Consider the following 23,574-nt stretch of genomic DNA (forward strand, 5'->3'; position numbering starts at 1 on the left):
ATGAGTGTTTTTGCCTGCCGATAAGGAGCGAAATAGCTTTTAATATCATTTTATAGTAACTGTGGGTTGGAAAAGGGTCGAACCTCAGCAGGTAACTTGGTGTGAGCCAGAACCTCTTTGCTTATAAATCTCGAGAAAATTTCAATCACATTTTGTAGCAAACAGAACATACACCATATCCCCCACTCAAAAATAAGTTGTCACTTTTTCGAAACTATGTACTTATCTGTCACTGCAAAGCTTAAGTTGAAATTGGACTCAAAGGTGTCGAAAACCTTCCTTTGTAACGGTCCAAAAGCGTGGCGCTCTGCGATGTCATCCTGGAGTCATGGACGCTTCAAGCAGAAAGGTGTTGCAACATGCGAAAAAGATGCCCTCAGTTGAGAAGTTCATATGAGGTGTAAGGTGGGTTAATGGTGTCGTATTGGCGCCAAATTCTCACCACAATTCTGCCCACGCCATCATGGACGCGTATGATGAGTGCAAGGTTGCCACACCTCTTCTTATTCACAGTCCACTCCTTCTCCTGAAGAATCTGCGTCAGAGCTTACAATCACGACACCCAGGGTTGAAACCGTCTGCTTTTCTTATGGGAAGACGAGAGAAACGTATCAGACACACTGTCGATCAGCACCCCCAGAACGTTCATTAAGGGTCATCAAACCACCCCTTCCCTTCGGCCGTGGATTCCCACAACATCATTCTTGACTACGTTCGACGCTGCTGACCCTGCTTCTTCTCCAGCACGAACACCAGAAAACTCCCCCCCCCCCCCCCCCCGTTTATAAGTGGACGTGACACTCATCTCTGACAGTGTTCTAGCGGTAGTGGACACCAAAAGATCCTGAGGAAGATCGCAGCAGAGGGGTCGAACATTTTAGAAGAAACATGACGCGGCCTAATAACCCAAAAGATTTTAACCTCAATAAACTTGTTTGAACTCGATCACTGTTTTTCATATGTCCACGTAAGGGGCACTTCATTTTACTCTGTGGTCGATGTCGATGTCGATGGCCTTCCTGTCTGATCAGCATCAGCCGTGCGCAGCCTTGGTCAAATTGTTGGCACCGTTGGAAGTGACATTGTTTGTCGTTCATTTCACGGTGAATCTCTGTGCAATTTAGATGTTTTGCCTACAAGAATCGTACAGTCCCGCATACTTCAACTCTGGAACTCATTTCCAGTTGCAGACTTTGACGTAACGCAGCAGAAGCGTGTCTGCAGAAAAGCCGGAATATGTAGGCTAGTGTCTTCTGACAATACGCCAATCTTGTTGCGCAACGGTCTCAGCGTGGTACGACCTGTGTAACTTACTTCCTGAAGTTCCTACGTACATTACCATCTTTTGCTATCCTTCTTGGCGTTGCAGTTTTAATGGCCAGAGTATATGATAGTTGCGGACGGACATAACTTCGGTGTAGTTGTGTCTCTTCACTAACGACCGCCTCCCATTTGCGGCTATTCACAGCGATTACGGCATTCTTGGCAGATGTAATTCGTTTTCACAGCCTGCGCTCCGACCCTTTTGCAGCGCTGCTGCGCTAATGGCAACTCTTTCCAGAAGAGAACACATTCGGGAGGCAAATAGCACCCCCCCTCCCTTTCTCTCACACGCCTTCCCCTCCTCCTCTACACCCACACTGAGTCTTCAAACTTTTTTTTTTTTTTTAAAAAAAAGGGGCGCACTCACAGCCGAGAATTCGAAACCGACGTGCCGGAACCTCCGGCGAAGATGTTAACATCTCTCGAGGTATTTAAATGCGATCTAGCGAGCGGACACGGCCGACCTTTTCGCTCTAATCAGGCCCATTAAGATTCATTTCTGGCGGCGGTATTTCCGCGCCTTAACGACTCGCTAATGGCGGGATCAGCCCGACCTGCGAGAGCCCCGCCACCCCAACTCGTCTCTCTTTCGGATCTTTTTTTTTCTTTCTTTTGCCGCTGCAACCGCGAAGTGAAATTAATGAGCGGGAAAAAGCGTATTATTAATAGCGCCTCATTGTTCGCGGGGGCGGATCCTTCCGGCCGGGGACAGGGCGCGCTCGCCGGCCGCCTTTCACCGCCCGCCGCCTGCCGGCCTTGTCGATATCGGCTCTCCAGGGCCCTCGTCCAGCATCGAGTGCCGCCCCCCTGTAGGCGCCCGCGGAAAAAGTTTGGGCCACAGCTCCGCTTTTGCGCCATGGGGATCGGTGCATACTGAAACGAGAGATTCATGCGTTACAAGGCATACATCTCTTCACAGTTACGAAACTCCTTGTGTGTGTGTGTGTGTGTGTGTGTGTGTGTGAGAGAGAGAGAGAGAGAGAGAGAGAGAGAGAGAGAGAGAGAGAGAGAGAGAGAGGGTGGGGGGGAGGGAGAGAGAGAGAGAGAGAGAGAGAGAGAGAGAGAGAGAGAGAGAGAGAGAGAATGAAGTTAACTTTATCAAAACCAGTCGTGATGCAGAGACATACTCTTAACCCCAAAATGGAGCTGTTGGTCCTTTTCGACCCCAGTGAAACTGTACACCCCTGCCATTTCCTCTGTAGCTCATTGTGAAAAAATGATCGTATAGCATTGTTGGCCGTGAGGCCCCATTCTGGGAAGTTCGGCCGCCGTATTGCAAGTCTTATTTAGGTGACGCCACATTGACGACTTGCTAGTCAATGATGATGGAAATGATGATGAAGGACACACAACACCCAGTCCTCTACCGGGAATCGAACCCCGGCCCCCTGGGTGGTAGGCGATTACGCTACCACTACGCTACGGAGGCGGGCGTAGCTCATTGTTTTGTTGGCGGTTCGACATACCCTGTCGGCAGTTGATAACCGACCTGCAGACAGTTTAGAAACATTCTCGTGTTGTCCGCTTTCTCAGTGTACAGCTGTAAAGTTTGGTTTGTGGCATTATTGACTCCACGATAAATATTTGTTATGAAAGTAAAATAAATTACATTTCATCGGTAAAGCAGTGTGATATCGTTTCTATCTCACAAGTGTTTCTGTTTTCTGTTTTTTCTATGGTCAACATTAATTTATCATCTAAAAATAATTTCATTTTTCGACTTTTTAGTATTTTCATTTACTTTCAGTTTTACTATGGCTTCGAGCTCTCATTCACGCATGTGTGCTTGATTAAATTTTTCTGACTTTCTAAGGAAAAGATAGAAGGAAATACCGAAGATGAATTTGACCCCTCCTGCAACAGTGAACACGGAACTGCTTCTCAACTAAGCTGTGACTCTAGTGAATCATATAATGAAGAGAGAAATGAATACAGAGAAGCAGCCTAAAAGTGGTCTGCTATTGAATCTTGAAAGAGTGTGAGAATGTCAGCTTACAACTTGAAATTTGTAAATTTGTGCTATGTTCCTATGGGACCAAACTGCTGAGTTCATCGGTCCCTAAACTTGCATGCTACTTAATCTAACTTAAACTAACTTACGCTAAGGACAACACAGACACCCATGCCCGAGGGAGAACTCGAACCTCCGAAGGGGGGAGCCGCACGAATCGCGGCAAGACACCCAAGACCGCGCGGCTACCCCGCGCTGCCTTACAACATGATCTTGAACGTTCCCACATCGTAAGTCCCTGCAAGCACATTGAGAGATTCGTGCAGTTTATTAAAGCGTGGGAGTGTCTGTTTACCCGAGATATGTTAGAATACGTATGCCAGACCTGTCGTTCAGTGATCTGTAAACAGTGTGGTGAGAAGATGTTGGTTGAATGTTGAACATTTGTGAAAAATTGTGTATCAGCTCGTATGTGAAGTTCATTATATGCTGCTAATTTTTCGCGCCGTGTACGTTCACCTTACAGCAATCTTTTAACATTTCAGGTTACTTTTTATGCCGTAAACTAACCTGAATTCTTATGTTTCGCCTGCCGGTGCGGCCGAGCGGTTCTGGGCGCTTCAGTCTGGAATCGCGCAACCGCTACGGTCGCAGGTTCGAATCCTGCCTCGGGCATAGATGTGTGTGATGTCCTTAAGTTGGTTAGGTTTAAGTAGTTCTGAGTTCTAGGGGACTGATGACCTCAAATGTTAAGTCCCATAGTGCTCAGAGCCATTTGAACCATTTCGTACGTTTCATTTCACTTCATTAACTAGTTTTATTTTTGCGAGGTTCTTTGTGTTAAAGTGATGTTTTTAAATCTAATTTATGAATCTACGAAATTTATGAATAAATATTTTACTATGAAAATAAAATAAATAACTTTTCATCGGTAAAACAGTGCGATATGTTTTCTACCCTCACAACACCATTTACGATACAAAGAAGCACAATTCCGTTTGAGGGTTCAGACGGGAGGTCCTCGGTGTGAATCTTAAGGTGGGGAATAAGCACTATATCATTGAAAAATATGAATACGGCTAGGGAGTAACTATCTAGTCTAGTCAAAGACACGATGTAATTGAACTCTTTAGTTTAATACAAAAAAGCATGATAATGAACGAGCATCTAAATAACTCATGAAATCACGAAAATAGCAAACATAGAATATTAACTTTGAGAAACAGATAAGTGAACAACTTTCCTTTTGGGGGTCAAAATCAGCTAATGATCATATACTTACGTTTTTGAAATTTAACTCAACCGACTTGCACTGACTGTCTGACTAGAGAAACCGAGAAGCTAGTGCAACTGAGAATGAACTGACAAATTCTGGAAAGACAATCCGAACACTATTGTGTATTTCTAGTTAGCGATGGTCCTAACGTGCTGAAGCTGGAAGTTATGCTTACCGTTGTCATAGGTATGATATGAGCCGATTGGTAACACTGTGTCTGGCTGCCATCAAGTACGTCACGAGAACCACTCTGCCGAGGACACGAACATTGGATTGCACTCAGCTAATGGAATCAGTTGAAAGCGAAGCCTGTGGAGTATTGATGTGTTCAGCGCCAAGTCCAGAGACGAAGTCCTTAATTTTTAGTCAGTAAGTAACTGACCGCTCACTTATTCCCGGTAAAAGTCTCGGAAAACAATCCTCTTAAAGTTACACCAGTCCACCAAAGGCGTAATTGTTTCCTTGCAACAAAATCTCCCACTGGTTGAGCAGAAGCGTCATAAACAAATAATCTCGATTTTCTCCCTGTTTTACTAAAATCTTTGCACGGCGTGGCACGTCTTTCTGACGTCACATCAGCTTCACCACTTCGTGCCCTCCAAACAGCAGCTAGCCTCGGATCACAGGTTGTCGAAAAAGCTAAAAAAAACTGCGATAGAAGCATTCCATCAACTCTGCGGTATCTTCTAAACCACCACCTGCCAGGCGGAGTTCGGTCATTCATGAATGCTTTCAACTCGGCCACCCATATTGGAAACGCGCATTAAACTGCAGAATAAAGACACAAAGGAATTACAGACATTGACTGCGACTGGGCATTGATTTAAATCAGTGGCAAAAGTTTAAAATTTGTGTCTGAGCACCTCGGTCTCTGCTTATTAGGTATATGCTGTGATCACTAAGCTATGCGGACACATTGATAATCGCAACTGCATAGACTTCACCTAGCACTCCTCTCATGACCAGAAATTTTCAGCTTACCCACACACTCGAAACATAGTGCTTCTCGCCGATTATCCTCATTACTCGCGGCATTCCGCCGATTCCTGTAAGAGTTCGAGCCCGGTATGCACCCACACGGAAGAGATTATTGGCAGTCTTCACCTTAATTATACATCTATGTAGTGTTTGCTCTTTCGGACATAAATATAAACTTGTCAATAGGCTGTGCACCAATACAACGCTAGCCGAGGCGACTTTCCCCAAGACAATGCAGTGGTAAATGCTGCCTGTCCACCCCCTACCAGCCGTTCTGCCAAAGATGTCCTCCCTTGGTCCTCAGGGGGTCGGTTTTGGTGTCCCACTCTAGCAACTCTCCTGTCCCATATCCTCAGTGCATCTCAATGCTCAAGCTCACCCAAAAACAGCAACGGAAATAATCAGAACCAAGTTAAATTAAAGAATGTTAAAAGGAGGAGGCGAAATGAAATAATCGTGTGGCATTGATGGGCGGGAGGGCCCACACGGGAATTTGCCCGTCGAGCTGCGGGTATTCTTTCGGATGGCACCACATTGCGAGACTTGCGTGCCAGTTATGATGAAGACAACACAACACCCAGTTCACGACTGGAGAAAATCTCCAATGCGGCCGGGAATCGAACCAGGGTCCGCTGCATGGTAGGCAACCACATTACCATTTACCTACGCAGGCGTACCAAAACAGATGATCAGCGCATTCTACCACTGTAATCGCCTTAACCTATGTAAAGATTTATATCATTAGACCGTGTCTAACTCAACTTGCATAAGGTTGAATTATTTTTCAAATATGAGTGAAAAGAGACAAGCTGAATGGCTTGCCACTTTTTATTGTAATCTACAACCACGTACCTACGAAAAAATGCCACAGCTGAATATAAACTACAGCCGTAAGTTTGAGAGAGGAAAAGCACTTCAACACAGTGGAGCTAAATTTGTGTCACATTACCCATTTACAAAGAACTATTCACAATACGTCACTGTTAGCCACAATTTTCTATGCTATAATCCAAATATACACCTACGTATTTAAGAACCTTCAACACCGCAGCGCGTCAGCAATCGTTGGTTTGTATATTAAAAAACTAAAAACCCGCCTCGATTGCGAAAAAAGCACCCAGTGTTAAATGTTAACCCAGGTTTCGATGTAGATAACTACACCTTCTTCAGAACAACAATAAAACCTACAAGTGCCTAAGAAGACCTTTGTCAGTGATTAAAAGAACACCATAGCTACACATTTATAAACGAAAAAGAAAAGGAAAACACAAACAGTATATATGTACAAACTCAAAACCACTACTTAACAGTGTACGCTCCACCTCACACCGGCCTATGTTCGATGGGCCATGACCCGCCATGAACTGCAGCTACAAACGGTCGACGTGTAGTTATGGTGTTCTTTTAATCACTGACAAAGGTCTTCTTAGGCACTTGTAGGTTTTATTGTTGTTCTGAAGAAGGTGTAGTTATCTACGCCGAAACCTGGGTTAACATTTAACACTAGGTGCTTCTTTCGCAATCGAGGCGGGTTTTCAGTTTTTTAATACACCTACTTCTATACTCAAGCTCCAGAACGTAGGAAGCCAGATGGATCCCGGAGAGTAGGCCAGTGGTGCCACATTATTATGTGTTGCGAAGGGTACTTGGAGCACCACTATCATTACCCTGCTTTTCCTGTTGCTATCGTGAATCGTTCACAGGAGAAACTGTTGTTGGTAAGACTTCATCTGACCTAAAATTTCTGTAATTTGAATTTACTGGCCTTTCTGGGAGGTATTTGCAAAAGGAAACAATGTATTGTTTGACTGTTCTAGGTATGTGCGCACTCGGAATTTTTTTTACAGCGGACCACACTTGTGCAGGTCGAAGTGGCCGAGCGGTTCTAGGCGCTACAGTCTGGAACCGAGCGACCGCTATGGCCGCAGGTTCGAATCCTGCCTCGGGCATGGATGCGTGTGATGTCTTAGGTTAGTTAGGTTTAAGTAGTTCTAAGTTCTAGGGGACTGATGACCTAAGAAGTTAAGTCCCATAGTGCTCAGAGCCATTTTTGAAAGACCACACTTGTAAAGATTGCAACTTGAATTGGTTGAGTATCTCCATGACGCTTTCCCGTTCACTTAAAGAACCTGTTACAAAATGTGCCACTCTTCTGTAATGAATCAAACAATGTAGGTGGCGCGGCCCCCTGTTCTGAGCTCTGACTGCTGCAGTCAGCGACTCATGTCGACACAGCATCTTCTGCCACGAGTCACTGCTTTACTCCGACCTACTTGCACGAGGTAATGACAAAGTCCTCGGACACTGATCATCCTTCGAGAATTTTCCGTGTGACAAAAGGCTGTGGCAGTGCTGCCTCTTCTGTTTCTGCTGCCTCCTGACAGCAGTATTTAAGGGGACCACACCGTGGTTCAGGTCGAAAACAATCGATTTTCGGTTTTCATCATATTTCTATAGATTAAGGTTTTATATAAGTACTCTGAAAAGGTTTTTGCTGAAAAAAATTTTTTCGAGCATTTAAAGAGCATTTTCCTATCACATGTGTTTATGTGCCACGCCCACATTTCTGTCACCCGCTTTTCTGCATATATTTTATATCTTTATATCCCCTACATTAGACGTTAGCGATTTTTTTTTACTCCCGAGTGTGTTGGCTATCCTTGTAATGCAACGTTCGGTATTCTTTTGTTTCTGCTGTTTGTAAACAACACGCTTTCAATTAGAAGATGGAAAATTGTTGACCGGACAGGGGAGGTTAACTAAAACTGATATAGAAAACTTGCAGGTATAATATGGGCAGGCAATCAGGGGAAATAAAGAAAATCTGGAGGCAATGAAGTGAGATGTTTGGGCCGTATTCTTCCATAAGTCCTCTACTGATGATAAGCCAAATGGTTGGCTCTGAGCACTATGGGACTCAACTTCTGAGGTCATTAGTCCCCTAGAATTTAGAAATAGTTAAACCTAACTAACCTAAGAACATCACACACATACATGCTCGAGGCAGGATTCGAACCTGCGACCGTAGCGGTCTCTCGGTTCCAGACTGCAGCACCTAGAACCGCACGGCCACATAGGCCGGCATGATAAGCCATGTCATGGATTGTGTCCATCAGGAGAAAATTAGTGGTGCAAATATAATAGGGCTCAGGCAACTAGAGAACCTCATTCTCACCAGCATTCTCTTCCTGGTGCTGTTATTACAGCAATTAAACCTATTTTCAGAGGCTTGGCTCATCCTGACCTTCTAAGGAAATGTCTGCATGGGCAAACACAGAACCCACATGAATGGTTCAACAGCATAATTTGGAACCGCCTTCTTAAAACTGTATTTGAAGGCATGCATACAATGAAACTAGGAGTTCATGATGCTATTGTTACATTCAATTTTGGTAATATTGGAAAGTGTTGGGCACTGAAAAAGCTGGTAATTAATCCTGGGCTGCAACATAGCGATAAAATGAGGATAGCCAATGCAGACAGGTCTGCATCTAATATGGCCAACAAAGAAAGACAAACTTCCAGGAAGGTGAAAGAGAAGCTGGAAGACCTGCTAGAGGCCAAAGAAAGGCCATCATATGCAGCAAGACAGTTTTAATTAACTGTAGGTAACAAATTTCAAAAGTTTTTTCTTTAAAGTCAGTTTCCTGCAAACTAAAATTTTCGGTACATATGCCCCATTATATAAGAAACTATCATAGATAAATGAATGAAATTTTCAGACACTCTGCATAACATAAAAAGCCACCTCCGGTACTACATTCATTAATATTCCCCCATTAGGAAGTTCACAAAAATATTTTCTGCGGAAAAAACTTACTATTTTTTTGTTAATAAATTTAAAAAAAGTATTTCTTAAAAATTATTAAATGGATAAAAAAGATTGTAGTACAGTTGACTCTATTAGCATCATGTAACATACAGTAAAAATATTAAGGTCCTGCATCAAGTGGTTTTTTTCAGAAATGGGTCAAATACTTCCCTAAATTAACATGGATTAGATAGGCAGGGTGTGGTCCCCTTAAATCCCCCTTACTGCCTGCCACTTGGCCAGCCAGTTATCATCTGACATCTGGGATTTTTTATGATGCCCAACTTGTGCCAGACGCTCCGATGAAGACAATGACGTCCCTCCGATACACCTATAGATGCCGGCACGAGCGTCGAACCCTGAACTGCTGCCTGACGACCACGCCCTTAGCAGCCCTGAGCTCTGCTGGCACCACTGCTCTACACTCCGGGATCAATCTGCCCTCCTACGTTCTGGGGCTTGAAGTACTGTACTCTCAGCACTGCATCTGTGGAGTCCGATACAGCCATTTGTAGTTTACCTTCCTCTGGTGCAGAGTTTGGGGCACTGGGTCGCCTTGCTGTAACTTGGCCACCTTCTCTGGGGCAAAAACAGAAGCCGTGGTCGGAACTACTATGGGCTCGCTTACATGAGACATCCACGGGACTGACGCATCATCAGTGGGTGCTCAGTGTGCGCTCCTGCTGAGAAGGTTGGCAATGCGTGCACAACACGCCAGGAGACTCTGCTATACTGGCTGAGGTCCCAGAGACTAAAACCCATGGCCAAGAAGATTGAATCATTGTAAGTAATAGACATTAGAGATCATTTGTATTCAATAGAAGCCTTCTTATGCGGCACCCAAATCGATCTCCAGCAGCGACTCTCTCGCCCACTTCAAGCCATCCAACATGTTTCTTTCAACATTCTCCATTTCTTATACAAATCCTATCTGCTACTGATTCCAGACTGAGGTATTGGCTGAACAAGGGTTTGTTAGCTACCATCTTAGTTGGTAGAATTATACTTCTTGAGACTTCTTCCAATGACTTTTAATCAGGCATCTCCATTATACGCTGTTACGAAGGGGATTCGGCAAGTGATACAACACTTTTCTTTCTGAAATATATTTTTTTTCAGTATCCAAACAAACCATAATATTCCCAACTCTTTTGACTACAAATACCTGTTTTTCAACATGATCTCCGTCCAGTGCGACGGTCTTACACCACCTTACCGGGAGGCCCAGTTACCCCACATGGTATCAGTCTACTGGTCAACGTTGGAGCCAGCGTTTTGATGCACCCATGACCTTCCCATCATCCACGTACTGCGTCCCTCGGAATGGACCTTCAATGGACCAGACAGATGGAAGTCGGAAGGTGCGAGATCCGGACTGTAGGATGTATGAGGAGGAACACTCCAACAAAGTTTTGTGAGCTCGTCTCGGGTGCGTAGACTTGTGGGATACCTTGAGTTGTCCTAGAAAGGAGAAGTTCGTTTGCATTTCTAACGCGACGAACACGTTGAAGTCATATCTTCAATTTCTCTATACTTCAGAGTTGACTGTTACACCTTGAGGTGGGACGTCAAAGAGAATAACCCCTTCAGAGTCTCAGAAGACCATCGCCATGATTTTACCGACTGAGGATGTGGCTTTGAACTTTTCCTTCGGAGCTGAGATGGTGTGGTACCATTCACATTCCATGGTATGCTATTTTGTTGCCGCCTGTAACGATGTTCGACAAAAAATAGTCACGATCAGTCTCGTAGCGCGTGGGCAACTCCACACAAATGGTCCTTCGTTGTTCCTTACGGTCTTCTGTCAGACGCCGAGGTACCCGACGGGTACATACCTTTGAGTACCCCAATTAATGGTCGACTGTGTCAGCGCTACAAACAGAGACGTCCAGTTGTGCAGCATGGTGATTGATTGTGCCCCGTCGATCACCTCGAATGGAAGTGTCTGCACGTTCCAACGTTGCAGGAGTCACAGCTTTGTGCGGGTGGCCGACAAGCGGGAGATCGGACAGGCTTGCGCGACGATGTTACGGCGACGACAGACACCTCGTACAACAATTCACTGTGTTTTTGATCACTGCCCGGTCTCTGTAGACAGTCTGTAAGCGCCTACGAATATCGGCGATGCTCTGGTTTTCCGCCAAAAGAAACTCAACGACAGCTCCCTGCGAGGAACGTATCTCCGTTACAGACGCCATTTTGGAGGCAACGTATAGTGGCACCACATGTCGCAACTTCATGAGACGATAGGGGCTGAAGCGGGACTGTACCGCGATGTCCCACAATAAATTCCACATTTTGACAGCCAAAATTCTGGGAGGGAGATATATGTTTTACTACCTATTGAAAGCCCCTCCTACATTACTCTATTTTCAGGAGGATCATTAAGTATATCCACCAAAAATAATATCCTCCTCATGGTGATGCGCTTACCTGATAGTTAGCTTTGTGATCTCCCTGGTATTCTGCAAGAGACACCTCTGTGTCTTGGTTATGTTTTTTTGTACACAGCTCTTGACGGTATAAACATAACGCTAGAAGCACAACATTTAGTGGAAGACATATACAGTGTATAGTGCCTCAGCTACTGAATCATCTATTGGGTGGAGCAAATCGAAACACCTCCAGTCATCCATTCAATATAACAGTCCAGAATACCATTATTTCCCCAGTTTCACATTGCTGAGAGGTAGCATATCATTTCCTTCTTCCATACCGCAAGATTGTGTCACTATTCTTTACCTGACAGAATGTTCCACTTTTCCTGCTGCAAGCTCCATAGGCATAATCTGCGGCATATACCGACCATTGGGCTGGGCAGTTAGTCTCCAGTTTTGCTGGACTTTGAGGCAGGATTAAAACTTCACTCCCCTACCACTGCCACCCCCTCACCCCTCTCCTCCCACCTACCACTCCCCCTCACCTACCACTCCCCCACCACTTTCCCCACCCGAGGCGGAGGACCTGGACCGGCCCACACCAGGCACGGATTCTCGCGGTCGGCCGGTCGCCGGCAGGCAATTCCTCGATTCGCAAATTATCTTCTGTTTGAGGCAACTTCATTAATTGGGTGCTCGTGTAATTGGGGTCGTACGTGGCGGCAGGGCAGGACGCCGCCGCCGCTCTCGGGGGAAATTTACAGGACTTGGCCGCCACGCCCCAGCTCGCTGCTGTCCTGCCTCGGCGAGCCGTGATTATTCTGCCGTCGACTGCGCGCCGCGAGCCAGCTCCCCGGCACTGGCGGCGACATCCGTTTTGTCATCAGTCCAGCGGCTGAACTTAGCCAAGGAAGCGTTCACCCTTAAGTTATAACACATCATTCCCCCGTGTATGCGGACAATGATTTCGAGGAGGATTTTAATCCAGGGTGGAATTCTCTTTCATTTTGACTCTGGGCCAATTCACGGGCAAATGATATTGGCTTTTAGCAATTCACGATCCAGTGACTGACATCCGGTGGAATTCGGTTGGCTTTGTTTGTCCGTCTCGAGATGACCTACATCTGTTTTCAGCAATCCAAATTTTGGCGTTTAGTGGAAGGAACTTCATGCACCACTTTCACATTAAACCCTCCCCCCATTTTGCTTGTTCCAATACCCAAAGGTAAGAACGAGCGTTAATAAGCGAACTTACACTGAAGAGCCAAGGAAACTGGTACACCAGCTAATATCGTGTAGGGCCCCTGCGAGCAAGCAGAAGTGCCGCAACAGGACTTGGTATGGACTCGACTAATGTCTGAAGTAGTGCTGGAGGGAACTGACACCATGAGTCATGCAGGGCTGTCCATAAATCCGTAACAGTACGAGGCGATAGAGATCTCTTCTGAACAGCACGTTGCTGGGCATCTCAGATATGCTCAATAATGTTCATGTCTGGGGAGTTTGGTGACCAGCGGAAGTGTTTAAACTCAGAACAGTGTTCCTAGAGCCATTCTGTAGCAAATCTGTACGTGTTGGGTGTCGCATTGTCCTGCTGGAATTGCCCAAGTCCGTCGGAATGCACATCAATGGATGCAGGTGCTCAGACAGGATGCTAACGTACGTGCCATTTGTCATAGTCGTATTTAGAGGTGTCGGGGTCCCATATTACTCTAACTTCACACGCACCACACCATTACAGAGCCTCCGCTATTTTGAACAGTCTGTGGGTACATGAGGTTGTCCGTATACCTGTACACCTCCATCGGGTCGAAACAATTTGAAACGAGACTCGTCCGACCAGGCAACCTTTTTGGTCTGAGAAACAAGATAGTGAGCTTATGTTGATATCTTAATCACCAAATTCTCCAGATCGGAATCCGATGGAGCGCATCTGGGATGCCATTCGAGCCATTTCCTCACTTACTAAACACCGGCTCATAGTTACGGGTACTGCGTGATCTATGTATAGAGATCTGGCGCTAAACACCACCGGGAACGTATCAAGGACTTTCCAAATTTATGACTCGCAGAATCACTTCAGTACTGCGTTCTTAAGGGCCCAAAACGATATACGAAGGTGGTCATAGTGTTTTGGCTCATTGGCGGATTCTTCACAACGAATAAATTCCTTTGAACAGGTTATGTGTAGTTATGACTATAATAAAATTGAAATTGTCACGGCCAGTAAGCGGTTGAGACTAATGAGTGGTTAACAGATCGAGGTAATTCATTGTTCTGAGATATGAGAAAAGATCGAAATTATAAGGTGATGGAAGGTGGAACGATCAGAGTGTGTTGTCGTGTCATCCAGAGATCGCGATTCCATACCAAAGTCGGCAGCGCGATTCGATACCACCTCAACTGAAGGAATCTACATCATAGTGAGGGAACGAGTTGTTAAAGTTTCTGATGAACGTGTACATGGTGTTCATAAAGTAGTTATACAAAGATAACCTTTAATTGTGAAAGAGGTAAATAACTTACAGAAATGTTTGGTACAACACTGCATGCAGTATACATTCAAGTTTTATTCCCACCTAACACTGTTAGTTCGAGATGTTCCCGCTAGGTGGCATGCAAAGCTGAGATATTCCAACACTCATCATAGAGTCGTACAGCAGAACAAAGTGTGCCCAGTGAAACGATTGCACCAATCGATAGTATTTTGTATTTGAGGTGGTTGCTTCGCGTATTTAGTCCTGAATTGTTTCTGAACTGTACTAGCAGATTTGCATGCATGAACCTATAAACAACACCGTGCACGCTCTACACTGTCATACGAGTCGATGTTGGAATAGCTTATTTGTGCATGTCACCTAGTGGGAACATCTGGAACTAACAGTATTAGGCACGAATAAAACTTGAATGTATACTGCATTCATATAGTCTCAAATATTTCCGTAAGTTACTTACATTTTCGCAATTAAGTGTTACTTTTGTACAATTGATTTATAAACAACCTGTACTTAATTAAGTGTAGAGCATTGTACTTTAAGAGAACAGTTTCTTAATTAGTGCATCAAGTGATGCTCTACTAGTCAGTGGCAGTTGTAAATTATCCAGTACTCCTGTGGCAAAGAAGTGTGTCAGATTCAAGTAAATCTTTTATTCGTTTAGCCTTATGTAATGAAGTAAACTAATGTCATGTGTTATAGTTGTTGAGCTTTCTCCCAGAACAAAGGACACACAGTTATGGTCGGGAGAAAGTGATTTCGTCTGGTCACAACATGTGTGGCTGAATTCCGTACTACACTAAGAAATGTAGAGGAGTTATTCATGAAGCACTGGATGATACGAGAGTTCTCTAAGGGAAGGTAGGGTGCTATACAAATTTCAGTTGCCAATAGCGAGTACTTGTACTCTGACAGAACCGGAAGAAAGCATGGAAGAAAGAAAGAAAGAAAGAAAGAAAGAAAGAGAGAGAGAGAGAGGGAAGGAAGGGGGAGGGATGGAGGGAGAGACAGAGGGACTAAGAAAACGTCACAATCGTGTTCAAATGGTTCAAATGGCTCTGAGCACTATGCGACTTAACTTCTGAGGTCATCAGTCGCCTAGAACTTAGAACTAATTAAACCTAACTAACCTAAGGACATCACACACATCCATGCCCGAGGCAGGATTCGAACCTGCGACCGTAGCGGTCACGCGGTTCCAGACTGAAGCGCCTTTAACCGCACGGCCACACCGGCCGGCCCACAATCGTGTAACTTAATATTTTACGGCATGAGTTAGCGAGTTTATCTACTGCAGAAAGAGATGGAGACACATTCGTTAAATCTTTCTGTATGAGAGAGAGAGAGAGAGAGAGAGAGAGAGAGAGAGAGAGCAAAAACAGTAGAACAGCTAAAAACAATGTAGAGCTCCTATAACACTGCAACAGCTTAATAAAATTTTAAGGTTTCCCTTACTGTGCAGCAATCTTGGCGCTTATGGGCGTGGCGTCGTTTCGCCAGCTAGGAATGCGGAGTGTTAGCTTGCGGGGCGCTATCATCTGGTAATGTAAGGGAGGCTGCCGCTAAGTGGCTTCTCACCATGCATACGCGCCGGAACGCAAGGGCACCACTGTGTATGCAAAAAGCTCCCGCCACGAATAGAGCGACATAAGAGAATATTCTAGCGGGAGGTGCGGTGTTATCCAAATTTCAGTTGCGCCAGCTGCTGCAAAATTCACGAATTCTTTTCGCAAATAAATGAACCGGCGGTTTCAGTTGCGGCGGTGTGGTCTGGTGGCGCGGTCTCCCACAACACCTCTGTTTCTCACCTCTGACCTACAGGTTTCGCAGTCTGCTTGCCGGTAATGTTTTGTTTTTATTGGACTTCGCGCTCGTATAATCTAACCGCAACACATACGTTCATGCTTGTGCTTGCCTCACAACACAATACTTATCACTCGGCTCCGACTGATTATTGAGAATATACTATACCTTTTGAAGAACAGTCCACGAAAGGTGCATCCTCGTCAGCTGTCGTATTCACAGTACTTGTGCACGCAGTTTGTATTGACAAGTGCTATTTTTTTCACCTATCAACACCAAAGTGGTCTTCTACGACATTCACGTGATTGTGCCATCTAACAGTTTTTCTCTAGGCGAATGAGCAACACGAATCATTGTGAAAACAGAAGCCGGGGTCACCTGTGAGGAACACATTACATCATTAATTCATTCGTTTCTGGTGTAAATGAACTGTTCAGGAAGTCGCAGTTCATGCGATACCTGCAGGCGTTTGTGAAGTAGACGGAAATATTGACAGTTATGAAGGAAATGCTTTCAGTGAAGTTAACATTGACGTCAGTGAAGATTGTAACTAGAGGACTCGTATTCCCGCCTAATACATCTACATTCTACGCAGACGACCTACGTTTGGTGCTAATATTTACAGTGTCTGAGTTTGTAACAGCCGTGAGTATCAGAAAGGAGATAATCATCTTGCGCCACTTCTCTGTAAAGTCACACATCTTGTCAGGACTTCTTTGAATATTCTCAGTGGTGCTGTGGGAATTCCTGAAGTCAATAAAAAGTCAAGCGGCTGGTTTTCGGATTCAGGTGTCTATAAACTGGTCTGTAACGACTGCCCATGCTATAAGATCTGTCAAACAGGCAGAGCTGTGGAAGACAATATATAAAGAGCATCTGTTAGGCAAGAAAGGGGTGAATGTACATTATTCTACGTTTGCCGAACACTTACTGATTGGTAGCCACACCATCAAAAATTTGGCAGACTCACCTATTTTGCACAGAGAAATCAAGGGACGCAAGTTGGATTTTCGGGAAGAACTAGAGGTATTTAAACATCTAGAACTCAGGGCAGAAAATGTAGCCGGCCGCTGTGGCAGAGCGGTTCTAGGCGCTTCATTCCGGAACCATGCGGCTGCTACGGTAGCAGGTTCGAATCCTGCCTCGGGCATGGATGTCTGTGATGTCCTTAGGTTAGTCAGGCTTAAGTAGTTCTAAGTCTAGGGGACTGATGGCCTCCGATGTTAAGTCCCATAGTGCTTAGAACCATTTGAACCAAGAAAATTTATTGAATGACAAGCTGCATCTGTCTAGCAGACAATGTTTCGAAGGCTCCAACCTATACTGTGAACAAAATCTTCGTACGGTTTTCGGTAGTCTTTGAGTATGCCTGGGAGTATGCGTGCGGAACGATTTGAAGTGGAATGATCATATAAAATTAATTGTTGGTAAGGCGGGTACCAGGTTGAGATTCATTGGGAGAGTGCTTAGAAAATGTAGTCCGTCAACAAAGGAGGTGGCTTACAAAACACTCGTTCGACCTATACTTGAGTATTGCTCATCAGTGTCGGACCCGTACCAGATCGGTCTGACGGAGGAGATAGAGAAGATCCAAAGAAGAGCGGCGCGTTTCGTCACAGGGTTGTTTGGTAACCGTGATAGTGTTACGGAGATGTTTAATAAACTCAAGTGGCAGACTCTGCAAGAGAGGCGCTCTGCATCGCGGTGTAGCTTGCTCGCCAGGTTTCGAGAGGGTGCGTTTCTGGATGAGGTATCGAATATATTGCTTCCCCCTACTTATACCTCCCAAGGAGATCACGAATGTACAATTAGAGAGATTAGAGCGCGCACAGAGGCTTTCAGACAGTCGTTCTTCCCGCGAATCATACGCGACTGGAACAGGAAAGGGAGGTAATGACAGTGGCACGTAAAGTGCCCTCCGCCGCACACCGTTGGGTGGCTTGGGGAGTATAAATGTAGATGTAGATGTAGAGTTGCTCATCCCTCAAAATTGTAGTATACAGTATTTGCGATACGTGTTCATTTCTCACGTTTTATGTTTCGGGAAGATATTGATTTTACCCACTCTCTTTACCATATATTTTTCACTGTACGATGACCCATGCACTAAGCTAACATCCTTTATTTCTCATTGTTCTCTCACTCCTCTCGCCCCCTCCTTTAATGCATTTGCACGTACTAGCTGTTTATGCCGCAAACGTACTTCTACTTCGGCGCACGCGCCACCTCCCTTGTTTTCCTGGTGTTCACGCTCTCCGTTTCCTGTCAGTCGGCGTGCAGCTCAGAATGTGACCTGACATTTTATTTTATTTGTTTGATTTTACTTGGGCATCTTAACTGTTCTTACTCGATAAGCCCTGATCACAGAGGATAGCGTTTTTAATAATGTATACAATGGTGAGCGCTGACAGTATATTTTGTTTGGCCAAATGTTAGCGAGCTTTATTATTTGGTGTTTTCCCAATGTGAAATTGTATTAAGAACTAATTTTCATTCTTTTGATTATGTTTTATAAAATATGTGAGTAGTTGTAGTATGGTATTCTGCCTTACGGCAGGTCGTGTCATGGGTTAAGCCTCTTCCACTTTTGTCTGTCCATATCCAGTCTTTTCATTTCTGAATATTTGTCTCCTTTTATATTGTCCAGCATTTGATATCTTCTTTTCCTCTTCCCCTTTTTCCCTCCACCATTCCTTCTATTCCTTCCTTCAATAAACAGTTCCTCCTCAAACAATGTCCAATTCAGTTCCGTTTTCTCTTTCTGTTAACTTTCAGCATGATTTTTTTTCTTCTCCAACTCTTCTTAATACTTCTTCATTCCTTACTCGGTCTTCCCATTTCACTTTTTCCATTCTTCTGCATATCCACATCTCTAGTGCCTCCAATGTTCTATCATCTTCCTTCCTTAGTGTCCAGGTCTACGCACCATGTATTGCGACGCTCCAGATGTAACATTTGTTAAGTCTTTCCCTCAGATCTTTGTTTAGTGGTCCACAAAGTAATTTCTGTTTCCTCTTGAATCCTTCTTTAGCCATTGCAATTGTTTTCTTAATTTCTGTGGAGCAATACATATCATCCATTATTACACTTCCCAAGTAAGTGAAGTTATTCACTTGCCCTATTTACTCTCCCCCTATTTTCATACGGCATTTTCTCCCCTTTCCTCCAATTTCCATGCTTTCGGTTTTCTTCTTGTTAATCTTCATTTCATATTCTTCTGATTTTGTGTATAGATCATCTAACATTTGTTCAAAACATGGTTCAAATTGCTCTGAGCACTATGGCACTTAACTTCTGAGGCCATCAGTCCCCTTGACTTAGAACTACTTAAAACCTGTCTAACCTAAGGACATCGCACACATCCATGCCCGAGGCAGGATTCGAACCTGCTTGCTGTTTGTTATACGCAGACATAGGTCCAGCACATCTTTTGTTTGCCTTCCGCGGCCACTTCTTTGACGATCTTCAATTGATCCTGTCGCTAGGAACTTGTTCCAGACTGTAGAGAAATCGCTTTGAGCCACAGCTTCGACGTCCACCTGTCTCGTTCCCTGTTCCATTAGGGAGCCTATGATCGTATGTTAATATCGTCCGAACCATCCTGATGCGACACAGCTCTCTTCATGACACACAGCACCAGTACTGTGTGCAATGTTTACAGGAGACACGTTTGTCATAGACTATACATACTGCCCACCACGGTAGAGACATGGATTTTTTCCGATAGAATTACATTACAAACAAATCAGCATATTGATTTTATAGCATACTTCTCGATAACAAAGTTAAATATTGAAGTGTCAGCAAGGTACAGCATTTACTTTACTAATGTGTAATGTGCAAAGAAGTGTACCGAATACTTATCGTTGTGGGAGTCTTGATACCACTTCCCTCCAATGTGAGTTCTTTTTCCGTAGAGCAGGGTCTCAACTTTTTAGTCCGCGGGCCACATTGACTCCTCCACGAAGTCATAAGGGCCAAGATCTACCTAGTGGGATTAAAGCACCCTAGCACTCCATGGTCACCGTAATGTAAGGCTAAAGGAAAGATGAAATCGCAAAAATCTGAGGTTGTCGGAATAGCTATCACTGAAACGAACTACAATTTTTATTCAATTACATAATTTTGATTGGCGGACGTACCTGACCGAAATTCTGGCGTATCTTATTCTGGCGAATTTCACCAACAAAAAAGTATGTCACTGCACATTCTTCACGAAAGCGTCCTGCAAAGTTAACGAAATGTCAAAATCATTGTTAGCAACATTATTACTGCAAGACGTAACAGAGGTAGAGTATGTCAACGCATTGTTATTTCAAGCGGCGCAACAATAAGTTTAGTTATGTAGTCTTGTAGCGAGTAGCAGAGCCAATGCCGCTGTGTATTGGTCGCGATAGGCCTCGAAACTCAATTGTTGGCAGTATAGGTACCACCTCAAATATTTGGCGGGCCGGATACCAGGGATGTCCGGACAGATAACGCGGGCCGGTTTGCCGGTTTCGGCCCGCGGGCCGTAGTTTGGAGACCCCTGCCGTAGAGCATTTGATTGGGCATTCGGCACAGAAAGTAATACAAAAATAGCGGTAAAAGTCACATAGCAGTGCTTAGGATCGCTGAAGCGACAGGAAACTGTGTGTAACTCAACCTGCTGCTGCCTGGACGGAAGGACAGGCGACCGCCTAGCGTGGCGGCGGCTATCGGCGGTAATTAACGCGAGGCCCGCGCGATGCCGGCCTGCGATATTCTATTAGTGACGGCCGCGTCTAAATCAGCCGCGCCCTGGCCAATCCCGCGCCCCTTTGTCCCGGGTTCCTGACCGCCTGACTAATGGCTGCTCGATAACGGTACGGGAGGGGACGCCCGCTGTCGCGTGGGCCGCCTCCGGAACAGGAAGCGATCACTCGGAGATGGGGCCGCCCGGGCTGAAAAGCGAGCGCCCCACCGCCAGATCCCGCCCTCTCTCTCACTGCGAGGCTGTTCGTCAAAGGTTACCACGCACACGCTTGCGGTAATAGTATGTGGGTGCTGTGTCCTGCCGAAGATACGGAACACATCATACTCAGAAGACTGCACAGCTGCCTGCGACTCAGGCGCAACATAGGTAAAAGAGTGGCACAGTAAGGATTATGATGCCCTTCAGCTTCACGTTACACAAATATTTCACAAGTGGACAGACCAATTGTGTGATTGGATTGAAGAGTTCCTGGATAACAGAACGCAGCATGTCATTCTCAATGGAGAGAAGTCTTCCGAAGTAAGAGTGATTTCAGGTGTGCCGCAGGGGAGTGTCGTAGGACCGTTGCTATTCACAATATACATAAACGACCTTTTGCATAACATCGGAAGTTCACTGAGGCTTTTTGCGGATGATGCTGTAGTATATCGAGAGGTTGTAACAATGGAAAATTGTACTGAAATGCAGGAGGATGTGCAACGTATTGACGCATGGTGCAGGGAATGGCAGTTGAATCTCAATGTAGACAAGTGTAATGTGCTCCGAATACATAGAAAGAAAGATCCTTTATCATTTACCTACAATATAGCAGGTCAGCAACTGGAAGCAGTTAATTTCATTAGTTATCTGGGAGTAGGCATTATGAGTGATTTAAAATGGAATGACCATTTAAAATTAATCGTCGGTAAAGCACATGCCATGCTGAGATTCATTGGAAGAATCCTAAGGAAATGCAGTCCAAACACAAAGGAAGTAGGTTGCAGCACACGTGTTCGCCCACTGCTTGAATACTGGTCACCGGTGTGGGATCCGTACCAGACAGGGTTGATAGAAGAGATAGATAAGATCCAACAGAGAGCAGCGCGCTTCGTTACAGGCTCATTTACTTATTTCGAAAGCGTTACGGAGATGATAAACTCCAGTGGAAGACTCTGCAAGAGAGACGCTCAGTAGCTCGGTATGGGCTTTTGTTGAAGTTTCGAGAACGTACCTTCACCGAGGAGTCAAGCACTATATTGCTCCCTCCTACGTATATCTCGCGAAGGGACCATGAGGATAAAATCAGAGAGATTAGAGCCCACACGAAGGCATAACGACATTCTTTCTTTCCATGAAAATTATGAGATTGGAACAGAAGGGAAAACCGATAGAGGTACTCAAAGTACCCTCCGCCACACACCGCCAGGCGGCTTGCGGAGTATGAATGTAGATGTAGATATCAATCGGCCAAATGTGTATATAAGCAAACATAAAGCTCCAGCCAGCAGTTACGCAGTCCTCAAGGTGGACACTCAATAGTCATCCACACTTACAGTCAAGTAGATCCAGATTGGGCATTATACAAGTGAAGCTAGCCATTGTTCACCGAATCTAGGACTAAAGCAGCACTTAAAACAAATCAGTGCAGTGAATATTGATCATGTGAGGGGCACTCAAATGAAAACTGAACATTAGCCACGATGGGACAGTAGTATCGTTCCATTCAATGGTAATCACCACACGTGTTGACATTTATCTGCCTGGGAGAAGAGATGATCAATTCTCGTTTCGTAAAAAGCGGTCAGCAGGTAAAGGATCCACAAGCGCTCCCAGTCTTGTACTTCCTCATCCAACTGAAGCTAAAGACCACACACCTCTCTTGAGGTCACCAAAGGTGTTAAAATTACACAATGAAAGATCCATACTGTGTGGAGGATGTGGCACCGTTTACGTATTAAATCGCTGATGCGTAACCTTCGCCGGATTGTGAGATTGATAAGTCCTCGTAATATTTCGGAAGTATGTGGCACCATATGACCGTTCGCTCGACGAAAGATCCGTACCCAAAGACTGGAAAGTTGCACAGGTCACACCAACATTCAAGAAAGGTAGTAGGAGTAATCCACTATATTAATGGCCCATGTCGTCATCGTCGATATGCAGCAGGCTTTTGTAAGATATATTGTGTTCGAACATTATGAATTACCTCGAAGTAAACTGTCTATTGACACACAGTCAATATGGGTTTAGAAAACAACGTTCCTGTGAAACACAAAATGGCTCTGAGCACTATGGCACTTAACATCTGAGGTCATGAGTCCCCTAGAACTTAGAACTACTTAAACCTAACTAAGCTAGGGACATCACACACATCCATGCCCGAGGCAGGATTTGAACCTGAGACCGTAGCGGTGCCGGCCGAAGTGGCCGTGCGGTTAGAGGCGCTGCAGCCTGGAACCGCAAGGCCGCTACGGTCGCAGGTTCGAATCCTGCCTCGGGCATGGTTGTTTGTGATGTCCTTAGGTTAGTTGGGTTTGACTAGTTCGAAGTTCTAGGGGACTGATGACCTCAGCAGTTGAGTCCCATAGTGCTCAGAGCCATTTTTTTTTTAACCGTAGCGGTCGCGCAGTTCCAGACTGAAGCGTCTAGAACCGCTCGGCCACAACGGCCGGCCTGTGAAACCCAACTAGCTCTGTATTCACATGACGTGTTGACTGCTATTGACAAGGGATTTCAGATCGATTCCGTATGTCTGGATTTCCGGAAGGCTTTTGACACTGTACCACACAAGCGCCTCGTAGTGAAATTGCGTGCTTATAGAATATCGTCTCAGTTATGTGACTGG

This window comes from Schistocerca americana, chromosome 3, assembly GCF_021461395.2.
Source record: "Schistocerca americana isolate TAMUIC-IGC-003095 chromosome 3, iqSchAmer2.1, whole genome shotgun sequence".
Classification (NCBI taxonomy): domain Eukaryota; kingdom Metazoa; phylum Arthropoda; class Insecta; order Orthoptera; family Acrididae; genus Schistocerca; species Schistocerca americana.